At 42.2% G+C, this 23,501-nt stretch overlaps 1 non-coding gene across 1 annotated transcript; it reads left to right on the forward strand.

Moving 5' to 3' along the window:
* The first annotated feature begins 9,161 nt into the window (after positions 1–9,161).
* Positions 9,162–9,267, forward strand: LOC146892411 (U6 spliceosomal RNA). The gene has a single exon (XR_015004643.1). It is a non-coding gene; the product is annotated as a U6 spliceosomal RNA (small nuclear RNA).
* The last annotated feature ends 14,234 nt before the right edge of the window (positions 9,268–23,501 follow it).

A 23,501-nucleotide genomic window follows, 5' to 3' on the forward strand; every position in this document is an offset into this window, starting at 1 on the left:
TGTCTCTATCTCCATCTGTCGCTGGACGAAGATTCTAGGATGATATTCGAGATAATCATCAGTGTGATAGTGGGGCAAGGCCAGCTCAGGCACCCTCTCCTCTGCTGCCCAAGGATCTAGCTGGGGACATACCCATGGATTGACTACTGTTTTAAGACAAGACTTGTTCATATCATCTTGTTAATCTTAGGGTTTTGTTTTGTTTATTATTTTGTTTGGTTTTGTTTTGTTTTGTTTGTTTTTTGAGGTGGTAGGAAAAGGTGTTGTGGGGAGGAAATCTCATTCCATAGCCCAGGCTGCCTCTAGCTGACGATCCTCTCTCCTTGGCCTCTCAAGGGCTGGGACCACAGGCATCTGCTGCCATCCACACTCAGTCACCAGCTGCCTTTTCCATCTTTCCTTGGATAATGACACAGACGCCATCAAGCACGTGAGCTGTGGTGTCCAACTTGACCTGATTACGGTGGTTTCTAACTTACGCGAATTGAAACGTTTGTGTCATTGCATGCCATCCAGTTTGTCCCTCCAGCACATATAATAAGTTCTGTAGCCATAACAAAAGCCATCATATTTCCCATCCTATTTTAATTAGCTGGTGTCATAGTCTGTGCTGTGACAAAGCACCATGACCCAATGCAACTTGAGGAGGAAATGGTTTATTTGGCTTATACTTGTCCATCACAGTCCATCACTGAGGGAACTCAGGGCAGGACCTTGGAGGCAGGAACTGAAGCAGAGGCTGTGGAGGAAAGCTGCTTCCTGGCGTGCTCCTCACGGCTTCCTCAGCTTACTTTTCTATGTAACCCAGTATCCACCCACAGAGGGCGGGGCCCTCCTACATCAAAAATTCAAGAAAATGTCCCACACAGTTGCCTACAGACCACCTGATGAAGGCATTTTCTCAGTTTAGGTTCTCCCTTCTCAGATGACCTAGCTTGCATCAAGTTGACAAAAAACAAAAGAAAAAAAAAAAAGACGCAGTGCAGTTGGTAAAAGTGTTGATATTTTTGTTCTTGTCGTTATATTGGATTCAATTTACCAACGTACTTAATTCAATTCTAATTTCAATAACCTGCTTGTTATCTTTTCTGTGAAAATGAAATGTCACATTATCCTCAACACTACAAAAAATAGAGAGGAAAAGAGGAAAGAAGAGAAAGAGGGATAGAGGGATAAATGAAGGGAGAGGAAGAAGAAAGGAAGGAGAGAGAAAGGGAGGGAGGGGAAGAGAGAGGGAGGCAGGGAGAGAGGGAGGGAGGAAGGGAGGGATCTGGGCATGCAGCTTAATGGTAGACGTTAATCTAGCTTGCACCTGCTCCTGGAGTTTATCCCTAGCTCTGAAGAAAGAAAAGGAAAGAAGGATGGAAGGGAGGAGAGAGACAAGGCTATCTGAGAATAATGACAGTATTCTTCTCTCTCCCTGGCTTGTAGGTTTTCCATCATGTTGCCTTGCTCGGTCGGTCGGCAAGCAGTTGCTTTTAAGGATTCACAAACCGCACTCTCGCGAATTTAGTCTCAGCTGATAACAAGCCCACCGATGACAGCTGATAAGCCAGCTTCTGGTCTCCTTTTGGGAAAATATCTACTGAGTTTTCTAGAACCGTTCTTTTTTTTTTCTCAATATCATTTTTAAAGAATTCTCAGCCTAAACATTTTCAGAACTGTCTAAAGGTGATCCTGGGGTGATGTTAAGTGGTAAATGACTTGAGTTGTCTCATAGAAAGATTCGGGCAAAGCCCTGGATAATGCTGGAGAAAGGTAATCAATGAAGTGTCATTTGAATTAAAGTAGCTGTGCGGAAGCTAAATGTATTTATTTCAATTCTAATATGGCTTTGTTCCCATCGGCACTGACACTAATGCTTAGAATGGACCTCTCAGATACCCTAGGTGGGAAGATCACAGAGCTGCAGAGGCAACGGTGGTTCTGGTAAGACGCCAAGTAACATGTAAGGATGTAAAGCCCTGAAGCTCAAGTTGATTCAATAAGGTCGTGGTTCATTCAAAATTAACAGATGGTGCCTGATTTGTACCTTTCTCATGAGGGAAGAGGCACCCTAACTTTACTGGGCAATAATTTTGTCACTTTCGAAAGCATTCGATTCCTGACCAATTGAAAATGCTTTCATTTCAAAGGAGCATGATGCTTGGCCATTCCATGGACATCACACATTTGTTTACCGATCAATTATAGTAAATTATCTGTATGTGCTCCTCTTCATTATGTTAATTATGCCTATTATTACTTTTTTTGTTTTGCTTGGCTGTAGTTTAGTGTCTACCCAGTTAGAGACTCTGAGACCAAAACGAAAATCGGCACGTGGTTGGAATGGACTATAACTCAGAATCAAATTTAAATATTTTGTTGGGAAGACAGGAAAATTACATCCTAGCATGGTGTCACACGCCTGTAATCCCAACACTCAGGAGGTTGAAGTTAGACGATTGTTAAATTCAGAGTCAACCTGGGACACACAATGAGACCCTTGTCGTAAGGACGAAAGAGAGAGAAAGGAAAGGAAGTTTTTATATTGCTAGACACAGAAAATGTATTTGCCCACGTAATGTATATTGACAGTGCTTACATGAATTTATTTATAAAATTTACCTATTATATGTAAACATGTTTGAGTATATAATTATGAGTTATTGGGTGGGCAGAGAAGGTGATTACTACAGGGAGCTGTCATGTTCACAGGAATAAACAAGCAGCTTGTCTCTCTCCACGTTTATGCAGAACACTCAAAAGAAAAAGGGCAGGTGGAGAAAAGGAATGCATAGAGGGCTTGATGGGGGAGGGGCTCCCAATCCTTAAACCCTGACCCCTGACAGACTCCATCTCTCCTCCAGGCTCTCCTGCACACCGGCCTACTCACTTCCTGTGTGGAGGCTTATTTGGCGCCCTCAACTGCCTTCTCCAGCTGCTTAAAAATCATAATCCCAACAAGAAGAAAGCAAACACTCCTGGTTAGTTTGCTACGTTCATCCTGGGATGTGTAAACTGTTCATCAGGTTAACAATTTTTTTTCCTTGCTGGTTGAGTTTAATTAATATTTTTTTCAGTGAAAAACACAATGCACCCAAAGAAGGAAAAGAATGCCCACTGAGAAGAAAAGGACACGCACACGGAGGCAAGTGTGGTGCAGATTTAAAGCAAAGACGGCAGTCAGGTTTCCAAGCCGCATTTCCTGCCTTTTCTAGAACCGCAGATCCAAGCCATGCTTACGTTGCTCTCTTTCACATTGCACACACTGAAAACTTTCATTCTGAGTTTCTATTTTCCAGAAGTGGGGTGAGAGGGGGAAGCTGGTTATTATTCCCAACCCCATTGAAATTGCATTTGTGGCCTCAAAATGGATTTTTTTTTTAAAGCAGGATGTTGGATTGATGGCAAGGCAGCTGCTCCACAACGAACGAAAGCAAAAATTAATAAGAGACCTTAGCAAAAAAAAAAAAAAAAAAAAAAAAAAAGACTATTGGTTCTGCACACCCAGAGCAAATCGGCTGGATTCAGAAGAGCACACTTTGATGTTTCCCAGACTAATTACCGCTCTGTGGCTTTACTGTTTTGTGCATTAGTTGCCCTTCATACAGAACCGAAACTGCCCTGGAACACAGCTGGAAGACGAATGAAAATTTGACATTCAGTAAACAAAGCGTGGCAAGGGTCATTCTCTTGGCACAATGACTGCATGATACAATTTTAGAATGCCTTTTGTATACCAAAAATATGACACATTTTAAGGCGGTTTTGAACTCAGAGGAGGCAGTCAAGGCTGTTTGTAAAGAAGAGAGAAATTGTTCTCGACTCTGATCTATAAATATAGATTGCAATAGTTTATCTCAGCACTGTAGAAATGCTGAGGAATTTACATATTTAGAGAAATAAATGTGTTCATTTTTAGAGGATGATTTCTCATTTGTCTATAAGGTTAATTGGGAGCAGATTCCCTAAGTAGCTGTTTGCAATAGCAATAATAGTGGCTTATTCATCATTCTGGATCCTGGATTTTCTCCTACAAAGAATTCAGATTATTGTATGAATAGACGTTCTAAATAATTATTTAAGTTGGTAGTTGCTGAAAATATTGTTTAACCATTGTATTTTTGAAACACTAACATAGTATTTTAATGTAAAATCATATATTTAGACCTGAGGCTATAACTCACTAGCAGAGAACACCCTAACATATGCAGGGACCTGGGCTTCATCCCCAGTATGACAAAAAAAAAAGTCTTTAAATCTTTATATATTTAGAAAACACCAAAACTATTAAGGCACAGATCCATTTCTGCACTAAAAATAAATCAAGCACACAGCTGAGCTTCTTTCTCAAAGCGTGGTTTTAAGTAGCTTCCGTAGGTGTGTTCCCAACTGAGGCTTATGTTTTCATTGTTTCAATTGTCCGTAGTCAATCATGGTCCTAAATAGGAAATGGGAAAACGCAGAGGCAAACGGTAAGTTTGGGCAACGCTCTGGAGCATGGTGAAATCTCACACCACCCTCCCCATCCTCCTCCTGTGAGTTGACTTAAGTAGCCATCTTGGGTTTTAGATCAACTGTCACCATTGGCAACGTTTGTGTCCCCGTAACCTTGAGTTCCCTTAGTAATGGCCCCCAAATGTCAAAGCAGGCACTAGGGCATAAAACACAGGACAAATTACAATGCGCTCTGCAGCAATGCTGCCGGGCATATGGGGGGTGGGCATCATGACAGGGATAGGATTGTTTCAGCATCCTTTGGCGGCCTTGAATATACCCCTCCCCCCGCTGAGTTTTCTGCACAGTTTTGATTATGCTTTAACAAGTTGTCTAACAAGTTCTCACCACCTGATTAAGAGTGAGTTGCCTAATCCAGTCCATTGAGAGAATTTTATAACATCTGATTCAGATTGTATTCAAACCAAGTTAACTTTGGGATCTCAAGGAACTTTACCCAAGTATTTCCAACATACGCATTTATGCACCTTCGAAAGCGTACTTTAAAAGCCAAAGCATTTACAATAAGTCTACCATTTAATGCTGGAATATTTCAAATTAGGGACCTATTTGAACAGAGACGGAGTATATCAAAAATATTCTCAGGTAGACTTGATAAAAGAAAACTACATTTTTGCATTTTATTGTACTCCAAGTTTTGATAAGAATTGGTTCTGAGAACATTGACAATATAGTTCATCTAATTAACTGTTCATTAGAAATTGGGGATGGTGTTTAGCCAAGACTGACTGATGGCAAACAATCATAACCCAATTGATACACCAATAACTAGAAATATCGAATGCTTCAATCTTTTAAGAAACCACACACACATACACACGTTACGTACGTACATTCTTGCACGTCATTTTTTTTCTCAATTGCTATATGAGTCATATAAATTGTCTGGCATTTTTACTTTTTTAAAACTTAGCCGGATGGCACCTGGCAGCTTTCTAAATGTCTGGTTTTAGCTAATTCAGTTACCTACACCTCTACCTGACAGAACCCAGCCAAGCAGATTGGAGAGGACTAGGGGTGGGGAAGGGATAAGCAATGCCTTTTACCTCAGCAGCAATCAAAGCCAAGCCCTGCAAACAAGTCAGCCCACAAACCCCAAGAATGGAGGAAAAGGGAGGAAGGCGAAGCTCAGAAGCCACCTGCTCCTTCTCTTACTAAACATGACCACAGATGCCACTCAAACATGTGGGTGTCTACTCTGGTGACGTTCACAGGACATCAGCTCGGAATGACCCCAAGAAGCAGGGTCATTTCCATTTCCAGCTAGAGAGTTCTAAGGGAGCCCTGCCAAGCATGTTGCCGAGAGCGGTCATGTTTGGGGGAAGGCGGGGTTAACAGGAATTTTCTGAAGCCTTGGCTAAGTGTGCTTTCTTTCTCGGTGACATCAGTTTATTTCCCTTACCATTTGGTTTTGCCCCCAGATTTGCCTATGACATGCTCAGCAAAAAAGCACTCAGAGATATTTTATTCTTCCTTTTCAGAATGTGTGTTCCGGCTAGACACCCAAACTAAAGACCTTTTTCACTCAAAAGTTAAAAAGAAATATGTCCCTTGAGATAGGGGCAAACGTTACAAAAAAAAAATCTTAATTTTGGAAATCAGAAATTAGATTCTATTTTCAGAAGACACCGTTCTCCATGCTGTCCTTATGGTCCCATAAACTCCTTTCTGTGTAATCAGTTATACCTTTGCGATTAAAATGTTTTTTTTAAAAAAAAAATTCACCACTGGACCCCTAAATGGTTAATGTTTGAAGCCTGTATCTTGGGATTATTGCAATCACAGGTTCTGTTTTAAATTAAACACCTAATTATAAAGAAGCCATTCATAAAGAGCAATGCATCGAAATCAAATTGGAATAATGGAGTCTCTACGTATGTTCCCCTTTCCCACAAAGTTTTTGGAATACTTTCTAGGACCAGGAAAAAAAACAAAAATAAAAAGAAAGAGAAAGAAGGGGGGGGAAACCCTGAAATTTGTCAATGAGCACATTGCAGGCAGGTATTTTTGCTGAGTATGCAAATTGGTCGCCACTCTGGGCAGTGTGTTTTAGTGCAAGCGGTTGGCACGTGCCTTCTAGAAATGAGCCGTGAACTCCTGCGCCCTCGCAGGCCGTGTTGCAGCTCTCAGTAGCATCTCTTTGCTTCCTTCTGGCAAGGATCTAACTCCATCCAGCCTAGGAGGAAAAAAAAGTTTCAACCTTTGGGTGAAAAATGAGTGCTTTCAGAAAATCCCATGAAAAAAAAAAAAAAGACTCAACCTGTAATGGGGCTTTTAACTGCTCCCTAAGCCATTTTTCTTCTTCTTCGGGTTGGAGGTTACAAGGTACTTTTAAAAATGGTTTTAACACTTGCCGGGCACTGAGAAGATGAAAGGCCTAAACGGCTGAGGCTGGATGGCAAGGCCGCCACCAAAGGCTTCGCACCAGCACCGTATCGATGCCTCCTTTTCATTTCTCCGCATTCAGAAGCTTACAAACAAGATTGGGGTGTTCACGATTCGTCCAGACCTAGTGCCGTGCCGGGGTGTGTCACGTTCCATCAGAAAGCCAGGTTGAGGAGCGGAGCTCAGCGTCCTCTCGACGTTGGAGAGTTAGCGCCCACTTCTTCCCGTGGGGATAAAAGATAGCTTCGGAGAATAAACCGTGACAAGGGTGAATGAATGAAGTTGTGTCTTCAAACGGTTTGAAGTTAGACTGAATTTAAGTGGTGGGGAGAGGGAAGTGCCTTTAACGCACCGAAAGCTTCCATGAAAGCAAGAGGAATAAAATCTCCCCTTTCGCTCTGAGCAAATTAAGTAACGACCATGCGTATTAAATACTTCTATGTGGTTCTATTGTAAAAGTCGTGAGGTTTCACCCAGCTTCTCTCAAAGGAAAGACTGCGTGGAAATACTTGGTTAAACCCTGTAATGAAGATAGTACTGGCGTTAAGTGCAGCAGTGTATAGCGAATGCCAGGCTATAGAAGCTTTTAACTCTATATTATAAAATGAAAACCTCAAGACAGAGACACTAAGTCACTGGTCTATGTTACCCAGCAAAAGAGGAGCATTGTGTGATGTTTTATTCTTTTGGTTTTGGGGGAGGCCTGCCACCCAGCTCCCAAATAAATCACACACAGAGGCTTATTCTTAGTTACAAATGCCCGGCCTTAGCTTGGCTTGTTTCTTGCCGGCTTTTCTTAACCTGTCTACCTTTTGCCTCTGGGCTTATATCTTCATATCATACTTTCCTTCTTACTCCATGGCTGGCTGGCTGGCTGGCTGGCTGGCTGGCTGGCTGGCTGGCTCATCTCTTTATTAGGCCCATCAGGTGTTTTAGACAGGCACAGTAACACAGCTTGTTTAACAGAGTTAAACAAACGCAGCGTAAACAAACGCAGCACACCTTAAAATAATATTCCCCAGCAGAGGGGGAGGCCAGAGAAGCACTGGGGTCATCTGGCCTCCAAGTTTGTGCACACTGTCCACAGCAAAGCAAACAAGGGCTGACAATAATGCTGCTTTCTCCGTGTCCGGCTCTGATTGGCAGTTTACGTCTCCCAAAATGCATGTTATTCTGACTAGAAAGCTGAAGCTTGGCTGGTTTTGCTAGAAAAGGGCTCTTTCTAAGTCGCTCTTCTCATGTAGCACTTACTGTCTTATTTCTATTTTACTGACTTTATCCATTATCACCATTATTTTGTTTTGTTTTGTTTTTAAAGCAGGGTATCACGTAGCCCAGGCTGACCTTGAACTCACTGCATAGCCAAGGCTAGCCTTGAATTCTCCTGCCTCAGGTTTCCAAATGCTTGGCTTGCAGATGTGTGAAGTAAAACCCATACCCTAAAAGAAACTGTTCATATTCATATTTTGTTGCTCCTATGAGTATAGTGTTTTATAGACCACATTGAAACTCACTAATAGTTAGATTTTGGAAGTATAGTAATTATCAATTAACAATACTTGAATTTGGAGGTCAGTGAGCTGGTTGAGAAGGTAAAGGAACTTGTCACCAAGCCTGAAAACCTGCATTCAACCCCAGATCCCAGGAAGGAGAGAAACAATTCACATGGGCTTTCCTCTGTCCTCTACACATGTGACATCTTAAACACACACACTTAATAAAAGTAATTTAAATGAAAAACAGCATTTATACCTATGACATCAGAAAATATTAGCACAGGTAGCATTTTGTATTCAAATTGATATATACTTGCCAGTTCTACATGTGAATTTTTCTTGTCTGAAATCTTGTTAGTGTGAAAATAACAAGTATATGAATAATCAAATATTTCATAAGATAATTTTAGTTAAGAATTATCAAGACCCAGGGCTACAAGTGTGACTCAATGTTCCAGCCCTTGCTTAGCGTGTCAACAGCCTTGGCTTTGATTGCCAGACCCACACAAAGGAAAATAATTTCTAAAAGTTGCGTTTTCCAAACATGTTTTCCTCTTCTGTTTGTTTTTGTTTATTTAAAACGAGGTCTTACTTCAGGGCCAGGGAGTCCTAAGGTTACCGGCATTTGCCACCACCGTTCGGCCAAAGCTGCATCTAAGGCTTTATTATGGTGCGGCTTCACTCTATTGCCCCTTTGTGAGATATGGAAACACCAGAAAAGAGGGTAAAACTAAGTTTGATTTCTTTGGAAATTCAAGCAGATGAAATTCAAGCAGATATACACCCTTTGGAGGCACATACACTAAAATTGGAGCAATAGAGAAAAAAATTACCACGGTTCCTGTGTGAGAATGACGCGAAAATGCATAAAGGGTTCCATATTCTTCTTCACAAGAAAAAAAATTAAGCAGATAAAAGACTACTCTAACCATTTAAGGCTACTTCTAACGTCCGCAACAATTCTTGAGAAAGCCTAATATGTAAATATTCATTCACTACGACTTATGCTTCAGGGTATTGTAATCGATTTGCAGCAGAAGATTTTAGGAAGGACTAAAGCATCCCTAGAGCAACCCTGAGTCTTGCTGGAATCATGAGCCTGCCGATGGTTCCCGCAAAATACTTTCTGCTATCAAAATATTTTCCTCCTTCTGCTTTACAGTTACTCCGAAGTCATTTTTTAAAAGATTCAAAGCTGTTTTGAAGAAACTTGGTGTGAACTTTGCTAACAATGGTCTAAATACATTTTTGGATTACTCTGGAGAAATTGCAGCGTTTCACGCAAACGGTACCCACTTCACTCGGGTGAAATGAAGATCTCTGTTCTGCGCTTCTTTGCATGTCTCTTTAAAGCTTCCAACCAGAAGAGTGGGTCACGTTTAGGGCCGTTTTCTCTTTTAATCTTCTTCACTCTTCCATTCTGTTTCTAAAGGAATACTTAGTGTTAACTAGGTTGCAATTTCATTTGAAAAGAATTGAACTGGCTCTCCAGAACGAGATAAAGATTGCCCACGGAGAGTATTTTGGCGGCTACCTTTAAACATGCAAGGATCTGCACCGGAGGCGTACCTAGATTTAATGCAGATAATATTTGGTCCTTTGAGATAGAAATGATGTCATTGTGATATTGGCAAGAAAGATGTATAAAATATACCTTTCCTTCTTCTCTCTGGACGAGCGTGATTTTCTTTGTAGCGCTTTGTTCCGCTGAGAATGCTAAGGGCATGAAGGGGTGTCTCACAGGATGACAGCAGAAATATCTGGTGTTGTTTGGAATTCAAATGGTTAACTATGCACAAGCGTATTTTGAGCAACCTATAATAGGGGTGTGAAAATCAAGGTATGTGGTAACAATCGTTAGCACATCACTTCTACGAAAAGAAGAGAAAGTATCAGGCTCCTAGTTTTATGAATGGAAATTAAAATGTGTGGGTCAATCACACCAAGACATGTCAATATTTAAAAATAAGAAGTAAAATGAATGGTTTCCATGTGCCAAGAACGATCCTTTTAAAAATTTTTGAGTATTCATAACACACACACGAAGACACACACAGAGAAGAAAAAATGTTTTATAAATATACTCACTGTCGCAGACAGAATTCAAAGTCTACTAAAAATGTACAATACTGGCATCAAAAACTGTTTCTTGTTTAACAGTTAAGAAAATAATGAAAAGTATGAGTTTCTTCTACACTCTGACTACAAAAAAATTAGGAGTTTCTAGTATATGCTAAACATGTATATGCTAAACATGTAAACTCACAGATATTTATTAAGTCCCTTCTCTGCCCTAGACATGGATCAAGGGCGTTAAGAGAACAGCCTGCCCTCCAGTGTCAGTCACCCCTTAAAGAAGACAAAAGGTGAAAAACTGAACAGGGGAACGGCTACAGAATAACCAAGTGGCCAGTTTCTTCCAAACACATACACAGTGTGTAACCTCCACCAATAAGCACTGCCTGTATCCACCAAATAATCTCCCCAGCATTCTACAGAGCTGTGTTGTGGGGTCGTCAGGAAGGAACTGGTTCACTTTGCCCAACAAGGTCCCACGTTTGAGCTGACTGCTAACTGCCCCTGAGGGAGAGGAGAGGACACATCTTGTATGGCTGAATCCTAATCCCTTGGATTTTGCTCAAAAACTTGGTTAGGTTGGCTTGGGAGAGTCCTCTCCACATCTGCTCTTTAATTTTTAACTGTGTAGAGCTTCCTCCATGGTGGGGAACCTGCCACTGTGAGACTGAGTTTCTTGCTGAAGGCCACCTGAGCTCCCTAAAAGACCACAGTACTTAGCAGTAGGGGTTGCTTCACCATGGTCACTTACTTCAGGACAGTTTATTTATTCAAACCCATTAAGACAGAGGGTCTCTCACCTCAGGGAGAGCGCCATTCCTCTCTTAAACGCTTTTCACCTATAAAACCAAGCCCACCCTAATAATTTCTGGATTGACTTAAAACCAGTTGATTTGGTGTATTGGCTACATCTAAACAATACAGTCATAGGCCACGCCCACATTCAAGTCAAAGAGAAATGTCGTGACCACCAGAAAGTAGTAAACCAAACCACACAGCAAACCCCTCAACAGGAGCCATGTAAGGACCCAAATTAAGGGAGACTCAGACTTACTTTGTCCGCATGCACACACACACACACACGCACACAGAAACTTTACTTACAACATGGCTTTCATAAAGCCAAAAAATTATCTTTGTGACCCTTTATTTTCATACCTTTAGAACTAAACTCTAATAACTCCCAAAGTAAATATTTTTAAATAGTTTGCTTGGGTCTGGCTTGATTTGAGTTTGGTTTCTTGGTTGTTGTTGTTGTTGTTTTGAGACAGAGTCTTGCTCCATAGAATAAGCTGTCCTGGAACTCACTATGTAGCCCAGGCTGGATTCAGACTCTTGAGAATCCTCTTGCCTCAGCTTCCTGAATACTGTGGTTACAGACATGAGCCAACACACCCAGCTAGTTTCAAATATTTTGACTTTAAAATAAAAATTGCTACAAATATGACAAATACTGGAATTATTACACCCAAGATCAAACTAAAATAAAAAATATGAATTATTTAATATTAAAACCAATAGGATACACATAACAGCAATTTATGACTTGGAAAATAAGATGAAGAATATTATTACTGGTGAAATTTATGTTGTACTTTATAGTTTGCTATCAAAATAAGTGTCTAAATATATAATATACATACATCCAGATTCGCTAGCTTGTTAGACATAATTGTATTGTTTTCAAGGATAGACATTTAACAAGTATCATACAAGATCTTTCCCCACCTACTTTGAATGCTAACACTGCAAAAATGAAAACCACACATTCACAGAGGTGTCAGCCAAGATCAGGACACTGCAGTCAGGGTTGAAAGAGAAGCAACTCAATAGCCATCCCAAACAATGCTCTTCCCAGACTGACTCTCACTGGAAGTGTCAGCCACTCACCTCATTATATGCCTGCCATCCATGTGCATAATAAAAGGAGAGAGAAGGGAAGGTAATGCCCGCTGGCTTTTTTGTATCTACTACCCTGTTGCAGCATTAGAAGCTTCCTTTAGTTCTCAGAATGTCACAGAAGGGGCCAGTACAATTATGTTAGATTCTCTGTCAGCCACCTCGTGGTTCAGCAGGAACTAAAGGCTCCCGACAACCGAGGGCAACCAGAAGGACATGGATACAGAGCACACTGCCGCAAAGGTCACGTCTCTCCTTCGGGATTGAGATGCAATGGACTAAACAGTTGTGGAGCCATTTTGGAGTGGCAACTCAGTCTCCAGAGTCAGTTTCTTTAACTCATGGGTAGTAACTTAGAGGAAAAAAAAAAAAAACAATAACATTCTCAAATTTTCAGTAACCCTTAAAGACAAATTTCATAGACAACCTCTGCAATCCAGGATTCCCAAGCACCAGTGATTCTCCAGAGATGTTTCCCATACTGTAGTCATGGTGATGTTATTTGCAACAAAGGAAATTTGCTGCACAAAGAGCAAACTTTGAGCTTCTCTCTTCTGTACATACATGCCCAGGGTTCGTGGGGTTGCTAGGAATCCCAACAGGTTAGATGTGACCTCGATGTGCTTGCTTTCCGGAGCTCCTTGACCTGCACACTGCCTGCCGAGCGTCTGAGAGGAGGTGAGTCAGAGTGCAATGAGCCAATTTCGGGTGTCTACACATTCCGTCAAAGTGGCGCTGTGAAGGGTTCGTCACTATTGTTTCTATAACAGAAAGAAAGACAAAAAGATTTTTGAAATCTGTTTTTGGTCTAGAACTCTTGACTGTCACTCCTTGCATAATAGCCAAAGGCAATTGCATAGCAACCCTGCTTCAACGAATTGTGATTTAGTGACCTTGACCTTTTGTGACTCCAAAATTAGCAGTTTACATTTAAAAGACAGTCTAAGGAATTCACCTCAATCACTACCCACTCCCAGTTGAAGAAGGAAGAATGAACTGGTGAGTGTGGTAGACTGAATGAAAAAGGTCCCCATAGGTGCACATATTTTCATGCTTAGTTCCCAGTTGCTGGACTGTTTGGAGATTAGGAGGTGTGGCCTTGTCAGAGGAGGTGTGTCACTGGGAATGGGCTTTGAGGTTTCAAAAGCTCATGCCGGACCCAGGGTCGTTCTCTCTGCCCACTTCCTGCTGATCAGCTACCTCTCCAGCACCTCATCTGCCTGTGTACCATCATGCTTCCTGCCACGACGACTATGGACTAACACTCTGAAACACACGCCCTCCACTAAATGTTTTCTTTTAGAAGAGTTGCCTTGGTCATTGTGTCTCTGTGTATAGCAAGTGAGCAGTGGCTAAGACAATATTACGTGCACAGTTTGGCAGTTTGGACATATGTATACGGACATGGGATCACCACGACAGTCTCTCATCATGATGCAGGAAAATCTGGGTATCTTTGAGAGTGATGAGGTCTTTCGACACTCAGGTGGGATTTAACTCAGGAGTTAGGGCACCGTGTGCTTAGGCCACACAAAATTTATACTGAAGAAAAGGGGTGATAACTATGAGAACCATGCCTTGGTAAACAGGGATGTGAAGGCTTAGCTATTGGATCTGACTTAGACTCCCTTGGGACTATCACACCCATCCTCTGTTGGTCTATTTATCTTTTACCCCAAGGTCCACAATGTCTTGATTGCTACAACATCATAATAATCCTTGACCAAGGATCATATTAACCCATGACTCTGGGGTTACTCCAAAATTATTTGGGCTACTCTATATATCCTCTGAATTTCTATAAAATCCTGAAGATCAGCTGTTTTATTTGTATAAAATTTTGTACTGAGACTTTTTTTTCAAGGCAGAATCTCACTGTATAGCTGAGGTTAGTCTCAAACTCATGAACTGCTTGCCTCTGTCTCCCCACTGCTGGGATTACAGGCATGTGCCACTATCCAGATTGTGATATTTTTTTAATTGAACTGACAACATTTGGGAAGATTTTATATTGTAACAATCTTGAATCTGTATTAACAATATTGATACATCTCTTTACTTAAATATTTAATTTCTCTTAGCAATGCATGCACATCTTTTGTCAAATTTATTTCTACATGTTTCATAGTTTGAATGCTGTGTAAATGCTCTTAACTAGTTCAGTTTCTAATTTTGTAAAAATATAATATGTTATATAATAGAATATACAGTAAAAATTATAGCATATAAACTGAAGATCTTCCACTCTTTAACCTTGTAATACCCTGATTTACCATCATTTTATAGAATCCATCGGATTTTCTTTTTCGGACACCATATCATCAACTAATGAGACCATTTAAGTTCTTCATATCTTTTTTCTTTATTTCTTTAAACATCATACATACATAAAATGTTTATTGATCATATTCATCCTTACTCCTGCCTCCGACTATCCCCGGGACTTTCTCCATCATGTCTTTATCCCAACTTCATGTCCTCCTTTTATGACTTTTCATGTATTTATTTCCATTTTTAACCAGCTGTGTCCAGTCAGTGCTGTCCATATGCACACTGGCCATGGTCACCCACTAGGGAACACACAGTCTTTCAGTGATCACACTCCTAAAGAAAAGGGACTCTTTCTCCCCCAGCAGCCAATAACTGTCACTAGCTTCTCATCTAGGAGTGGGGGTCTCAGGAAACTCCCACAAGACTGTAATTTTTAATTGGCTTGAGCATTCAAGGGCCTTGTGTAGGTGACCACTGCTAATGTGAGTTCCTGTGGGCAGCAATCATACTATGTCCAGAGGACAGCATCCCAACCATACCATGTCCAGAGGACAGCATCCCAACCATACCATGTCCAAAGGACAGCATCCCAACCATACCATGTCCAGAGGACAGCATCACAACCATACCATGTCCAGAGGACAGCATCCCAACCATACCATGTCCAGAGGACAGCATCCCAACCATACCATGTCCAGAGGACAGCATCACAACCATACCATGTCCAGAGGACAGCATCCCAACCATACCATGTCCAGAGGACAGCATCCCAACCTACCATGTCCAGAGGACAGCATCCCAACCTACCATGTCCAGAGGACAGCATCCCACCCATACCATGTCCAGAGGACAGCATCCCACAGCATCCCTGCCCCACCCCTGATCCTCTGGCTCTTACAATCTTTCTACCCACTCTTCTACAGTATTTTCTGAACTTTAATGGGGGATTGTTATTAGTTCTTCTTTTCCATCAGGATGCCTTTTGCTTCTTTATCTTGTGTGAATTAGCTAACTAGGACTTCCAATGCCACATGGAGTGTGGTACTGGAACAACACCTGGAGAGACGCTGACCAAGACAAGGGTGTTGCTTTATGTCTACAATCTCAACACGTGGGTGTTGGAGGCAGAAGGATCAGGAGTTTAAGGTCATCAGTCAGACTGGGCCAACCAAGAAGTTATTTGCAATTGTTTCTTGCCTGGAAATGGAAAATTGTCTTCAGCGAAATGTCACTAAGTCCATCAACCAAACTCCAGGAATGGTTGACCATGAAACACATTCCATGTTGTGTGTATGTGTGTGTATGTGTGTGTGTTGCCATTATTTTTGTCTTATTGTGTTTTTTGTTTATTTCAACCTTCGTTTTCCTTGTTTTGTGGGTTTTTGAGAGAGGCAGAGACAGAGCACGAGAACATGAAGCTAGTTGACAGGGAGGTGGGGAGGATCTCCTTGTACTTGTGGGAACTATGAAGAGTGGTCAGGAGGAAAATGTATTTGTGAGGGAATCGATAGCTTTCTTCTCTTACAGTAACTCTGGTATCTGGGTACTGCTGATCTCACGAGTGAAATGATGTGCTCCTACATATTAACCTCACAGATGTATGATGTGGTACTGGTATTAATTTTCCTTAAATGTTTGGCAGAATTCTCCAAGGAGCCACCTGATTCTAGAGCTGTCTTTTGGGAGGTTTGAATGCACAATGAATACATATTCTACTTCGTAGCTACTTCCTTAGTAAACCTAGGACTAACTAGTCTGCTAATCTAATTGTCTTGAGTTAGCTTCAGTAATTCATCTCTTTCAAGGAACTTGTCCATGTTATGTCAGCTATCAAGTTTGTTGCCATAAGATTATTTGAAATAATTCTTTCAATAGCTAGATGACTGACCATAGCAATTTGTATATTTTCATTTCTTTCTGTTTTCTTTTTTAAGACAGGGTTTCATAGGGCTAGAAAGATGGCTCTTTGTCTAAGAGCATATGCTGCTCTTCCAGAGGACCTGAGTTCCATTCCCAGCACCCACATCAGGCGACACAGAGCTGCCTGTGACTCTAGTTCCCCCTAGCCTCTACCAACACTTGCACTCATGGGAGTGCACACACACACACACACACACACACACACACATACACACAAAGTGTATACTTTTTAAAAGCAGGCAGGGTCTCACTGTGTATCTCTGGTTGAGCTGGTCCACCTTCCTTCCCAACCTGAGTGCTGGGATTAAAGATGTACACCACTTCCATTTTTCCTTTATCACTCTAACCAGAAGTCATCAATGTTCTTAAACAATCAGTTGTGTGTTTCACTAACATGTGTCTGCTGTTTTTCTTCTCTTCTATTTTTTAATTAATTTCTGTGTTTTTAATTGTGCCTGCATGTGTGCCTGCCTGCCTGGTTTCTGTTATGCGCAGCACATGGACGCAGTTCCTCTGGAGGCCAGAAAAGGACACCACACCTCCAGAGTGAGAGATGACTGCGAGCCGCCTCCTGTGGGTAACGGGAACTGAGCTCAGGTCCTCTCGCGAGCACCAAAGGCTTTTAAGTCCCGAGTCATCTCTCCAGCCCCTCTTCTCTTGCCTAAGCATCATTTGCCCTTCTCCTAGTTTGCTGAAGTGGAAGCAAAGGTCATTTATTTGAGATTTTTTTCTCATTGGTTGGTTGGCTGGCTGGTTGGTAATTTGGGGCTTTTGCTGAAAAAGGGTCTAACACAAGTGATCCTCCCGCCCCAGCCTTCTGAGTAGCTAAAAGTACAGGTAAGAGCCTCACACACAGCTCTTCTTCTCTCCTAATATAGGTGTGTGTGTGTGTGTGTGTGTGTGTGTGTGTGTGTGTGTGTGTGTGTGTGTGTGTGAGAATTTATTAAGTGAGCTTTCAAATAGTAACAACAGCCAAACCACACCTAAAAAGCTGGGAACCAGGCAGTTACTCCAACTGGGACCTGGAAACTGAATGCCTACTTGGGGTAACCTCACAACAGCTGTCTCTCACTGGTGGGGTTGGGGGAGGAACTGGTAGGTAATTTCTTGGTTCATAGGGCAGTGGTACCTATCTAGCACTGGAAGCCCTGTGGTTTCCTGGAGAGTCACGGATCCCTCTTCCACGATGAAAGCTTGGAAATCCTGGTTCTGCCATCTGCGAAGGAGTCAATCAGGGACAGGAGCAAAGGGGCGAATGAACTCCCCCGCCCCGAAACACACACACACCGCGGCAAGAAGAAAGACCCAGCATGCGCAAAAGATGAGACTAAACTCCCCTCTTAATACACTTCCTCTCTGGCCTGCCTCCTGGGGGTGCCGCCCACAATAGGGCGGGTCTTCTCACGTCAATCAAGGCAGTCAGTACCATTCCCTAGATGAGGAATGGTACAGCTCAGGTGATTATAATTTGTGACAAGCTGGCCTTAAAACCGACCATAGGAGGCCCTAGTGCTATTAATGTCCCACTAGGCACGACCTTAAGAGACGTCTATAAGTTTTGATGCTTTTTGTTCCAATTCAATTGTATTGTTTTATTGTAGTCACTGAGTCCAGGGCCTCCTCGTTCTACCCTTGAACTGCGCTTCCAGACCCGCACAGCAGTTTCTCACTTCTTTCAATGTGTTTGGTGACCAGAGGTCAGAAGAAGGCGTTGAATCCCCTGGAACTGTGAGCCACCAAGTGGGTGCTGAAAGCCAGTTAAGAGCCAATAAGTCTTTAAGCCCCAAGTGATAGACCTTTAGAGATGATATTCTATGCCCCCCCCATGTGGGTTATCTTCATGAACGCTTGATGTGAATGTGGAGAATGTGCATTTTGTTGTTAATTGATAAAATTTCCTTAAACTGTCAACTAGATCAAGTTGGTAATAGTGTTGTCTCATCTATCCTCCTTTTCTTTCTTTCAAGGTGTGGATGTTTCGCTTGCAGGTACATCTGTGCAGCACATGCGTGCCTGGTGCCCACAGAGGCCAGAAGAGATCATTGGATCCCCTGGAATTGGAGTTTCACAAGTTGGTGCTAGGAATCAAACCTGGGTCCTCTGAAGAGTAGCCCGTGCTCTTAGTCACCGAGCCACCACTCCAGGCTCTGCTACTCAGTTTCTGTCTGGCTGTTCTCTCAGTCATTGACGGAAGACTCTCTGGTTGTAACTTTGGGCTTGTCTACTCTGGCTGTTGGGTCAGTTTGTGTCCCATCTAATTGAAGTCACATTACAGGGCATGCTTTAGCTGGTTGCACCCCATCACCCCTTCATTGAGCTGATTCCTTTATCACTGTGAATATCACTATATCACTGCCAATCTTTTTCCCTGAACAAATTCTTGTCCCGAAATCTGCTTTGCTGTTGCCCTCATTCTAGCTTTTATTTATTGGCCTGGAAAACCTTTTTGTATTCTGTTCTTTTTACCTACATGCATATTTAAAATGTATTTCTTCAACTAACTCTGTTATGATTTAAATATGGAATAGTGCCCCTCAAAGGCCAAGGTGTTGAAGGCTTGCTGCCCAGAACAGAGGCAGGCCAGTCAAATGTGGGGCACTGTTGGTTTATCAAGAAAGATCTTGGCTTATCAAGAGGGTGCCCAGAAAAAGAACAGTGGGAGACTAGACTCTTCTCTCCTTCTCTCTGCTTCCTGGATCTGATGTGGAGGATTTGCCTCTGCCACTTTTAGAAGCCCAAAGCAATGAGGTCACTCTTCCTAAGGTCAAAACCTCCAGAACCATAAGATAAGGAAGCCTTTCTTTTTTTAAGTTAGCTGCATGGGACGTTTTGTTGTGCAATAGGAAACGGAGTGATGCTCTGTGCTCACCCTGGTATCTGCAGACAATAGCAGTTGTACTCCAGAGGAGTGTGAGAAAATACATTTAGAAAGCAAAGATACTTCTGGCACCAAGAGCAGCTTCAAAACGCGCGCGCGCGCACACACACACACACACACACACACACACACACACACACACACACAGAAAGGGCTAGCACCATAAAGGCACCATGCAGTTCTTCCCCTGCACGACTTTAGACCGTAATCTCAAATGCGACCTCAGAGCCCTGCTGCATGTTCACAGGAAGACGATGTCTGCCCAGCTCACCAAAGAACGGTGGCCAAAGTCGTCCTGTGGCTTCGTAGTCGTCCACAAGGACAAACCCCAGGTGGTTCAGGGACACTGCAAGGCCATGGAATCAAAGGTAGGCCATTGCGCAGAAACATCCCTCTACATAGAGGCATGAGAAAGCTAATGGACAATGTTCATCTGGGTATTCACCAGCAAGCTAACCTTGGACAGAGGCAGGAAAAAAGTCCTAAATGAAAAGCCAGATATCCGCACTTGGAAAAAGCAGACAATAACTTATTTTAGAAATCCATGAATGACTGTGGTGTTGGGCAAATATTGTTTAGCGGTAGATGCCTGAGCTAGGGTATGTTCGGGACTTTTCAAAATGGCTCTGGAATGTTCCTTTGACCTTACGTTTTTGCAATTTCTCTGTGACTCTGTGTATCTATTTTTCAGTTTATTTTGTAATTTTATGATTAAAAATTGGAAATGTTTCCAAATTCCAAATGGTATTTGTTCTAGAAATATAACCCAGCTTGCAAAATAAAGAAAGAAATCAGGGTGGTGCAGCTCTCGTGCAAGCCCCACACTCTGGGTGCTGAGGTAATGGGATCCAGGGTTTGAGGCCAGCGGGGCTACATACCAAGAAAACACAAGAAGGAAGACGGGGGCGGGGGGGGGGTGGGATAGAAAAGACAGCCTGGTATTTTCCAACACGCGTCCTCCACCTGACCAACAAAATCACAAGGCGTGAGCTCGGCATCCGTGAGGTCGTGGAATCAACCTCCATCAACAAAGGAAGCAAGGGGCCCTGAAGGGTAAAGTAACATACGTTCCCAAGAAACTAAGTAAAATGTGTTTCTTGCATTTTTGGACTTCACATTTTTGTATCCAGTCTAATCATGTGTCAGAGTAATCAAATCAATGCACATGTTCTGATTAGGTTTAAGTCAATCATATTGCTAATTTTTTTCTCGATATCTCATCCGTTCTTTTCCCTTTTGCTCTTTTCCAGGCTTCTTTTGAATTAGTTAAATAAAACTTATTGTTGTGCACTATGCAATCCTAAACTAATGTGTTTTTTTCTGTTACTGTATAAAAGCTGCCTTTTCACAGTTTGTTTCAAAAAAGAAAGCTACTATCATTGTCCCGTTCCTCTATTTGTGACTCATTGTCTTCGTTAGGGTAACTGTTGCTGTAATGAAGCATCATGACCTAACGCAACGTGAGGAGGAAAGGGTTTATTTCACTTGCAGTTCATATAGCAGTTCATCATCAAAGCGGTGAGGATAGGCACTCACACCAGGCAGGAGCTGATGCAGAGGCCATGGAGCAGTGTTGGTGTGCTTCCCATGGCTTGCTCAGCCTGCTTTTTTCTAGAACTCAGGACCACCAGCCCAGGGGTGGCACCACCCACAATGAACTGGGTCCTTCCCCATCAATCACTAATTAAGAAAATACCCTACTGTCTTTTTGTTTGGTTGATTGGTTTTGGTTATGGTTTGGGTTTTGGTTTTGGATTTGGTTTTTCGAGACAGGGTTTCTCTGTAGCTTTCTTTGGAGCCTGTCCTGGAATTAGCTCTTGTAGACCAGGCTGGCCTTGAACTCAGAGATCTGCCTACCTCTGCCTCCCAAGTGCTGGGATTAAAGGCCTGCACTGCCACATCCCAGTTTGAAGGCATTTTCTTAATTGAGGTTTCCTCCTCTCAGATGACTTAAGCTTGGGACAAGTTGGCATACACTAGTACACTCGTGTAGTAGGCAGAATAACCGTGTAGACGGCTGTAGTGGTAGGAGGGACTGAGGAGGAGGAAGCAAGAGATTCACAGGTTTGCAGCCAGCCTGGTCTATACCTTGGACTGGCTCAGCTGTCAAGAGTTCTTGTTGCTCTTCCAGAGGACTTGAGTTCTGTTTCTGGCACCCACAATCAATCAATTCACAATCACCCATAACTCTAGTTCCTAGGAATCCGATGTTCTTTTCTGGTGGGTGCCCCCCCACACACATATATATACACACACACAAATCATTTAAACAAATAAATAGAATAATTATCCCTGATGCTATTCAGTACTTCTGTGCCTATTAGATTTAACTGGAAGTTTTTGTTGGCAGTGTGTGTTACGGGAAATTGTCTTGCTGAACTTTTTTTTTTTTAACTTTGCATTGATGTTCTAATGAAATGAGACTTTTGGAAACCTTGGGATGGGGCAAATGTATTTTATCTGCAGGACAGATAGTCCTGCCTAGAAACTAGAGAACAGATTGTAGCGATGGTAGCTAGAACCTTCCCAAATCCTAATTCCTGGAATCTATGGATCAGAGTAACGGGGGTTGCAAGTTAGATGATCTATAAATAGGGAGGTTATCCTAGATGGTCTGATGGCTGTGGTAGAAAAGAGAGACCGACAAGGATAGAAACGGGCAGGTGACAAAGGAAGAAGGAACAGAGGTGCTCTGTCGCTAGGCTCTCCGAACCGGAGAGTGTAAGGAAGCAGGGTCATTCTCGTTCCAGGACAGCAGTGGTGCGGGTAGCCCTGCATGCGAGCCCACGGGATCCTCATCAGAAGAGCGGCGCACAGACTGCAGGATGAAAGCCTGCTCTGCTCAAGCCTCTGTGCTCGGCGTCGTTAATGCGACAGTGGCAGGAATCACACGGCTTTCTTCTGACCGCCTTCAAGGGTCTCCTTTTACCAGTACTTTTGATTCTCAGCATTTTTACACACTGCACACATCTTCCCACACTTTTCCCCAGAAGATAATTCAGAGAACAATTTTTTTAAATGTGCCATTAAAGAGAAAAGCAATACCTGGGAAGAGGAGATATTTAAACCCTACAGAGTTGAATGTTTTATAGAAAGCAAAATCTTCTGATGAAGGCAGACCATAAAATGCTCATCTCTGGTTAAGTGCAGTCAATATCAACAATACTTCTAAGAGATTATACATTATTATCAAAGTCCTAAGACTTTACAATAAAAAAAGAAAAACAAGTGCACACATTACAGTTGCTCCATGAGGGAGCAGAGTTCACTAATCAATAATATCAATTTTTAATACACACCGCGTACTGACATGTGGTCAGCTCTTTTGTCTTGCTTTGACTTAATAAATTCATTTCATTTCAAGAATAACGCTTTAGGGTTGGAGATGGATCTTTGGTGGTAGAGGTGCCCGCAAGGCATGGACAAGGCCTCGTTTGATCCTCAGTGTTAAGTAAACTGGCTGTCACCACACATGCCCAGAATCACAGGGGTGGTGAGTTTGAAACTGGCCTGTACTATTTAAAACTAGATCTCTCAAAAGGAACCATTTTGATGATGCTATTTACTGATGCATCTAATAACTTTCTTTCAAATATGTGTATGTGTGTTGCCTGAACATGTATATGAATATCACATGCATGCCTGGTGTCCACAGAGGCCATCAGGTCCCCTGGAACTAGGGTTACAGATAACTGTGAAATGCCATGTGGATGCTGGGAACTGAACCCAGGTCCTCCTCAAGAGAAGCAAGTGCTCTTAACTGCTGAGCTGGCACTCCAGATCCTCATTTAATAACTTTATATTTGATCTACATATTGAATTTTTTTCATTTTCTTTCTAAAGAGCTTGGAGAATTTTTGTAGATATAGCTCTAAATGACAGGAAAAAAAACCCAAAAATTTTATCCAAAGGGAATAAAGATTCCCAAATAAAGCTTTTGACTGGCCTTAGAGAATGAGAAAACAGACAAAGGAAAAGAGAAAGGAGCAAGGACAACCAATCATTTCTTAGGAAAAGTCCCAAGTCCTGTAAAATGGTCTTCTCACATAACTCTGCATGTCTAATTCCTCTTGCCT

The sequence above is a fragment of the Myodes glareolus genome, chromosome 11 (assembly GCF_982192425.1).
Source record: "Myodes glareolus chromosome 11, mMyoGla1.1, whole genome shotgun sequence".
NCBI classification, from domain to species: domain Eukaryota; kingdom Metazoa; phylum Chordata; class Mammalia; order Rodentia; family Cricetidae; genus Myodes; species Myodes glareolus.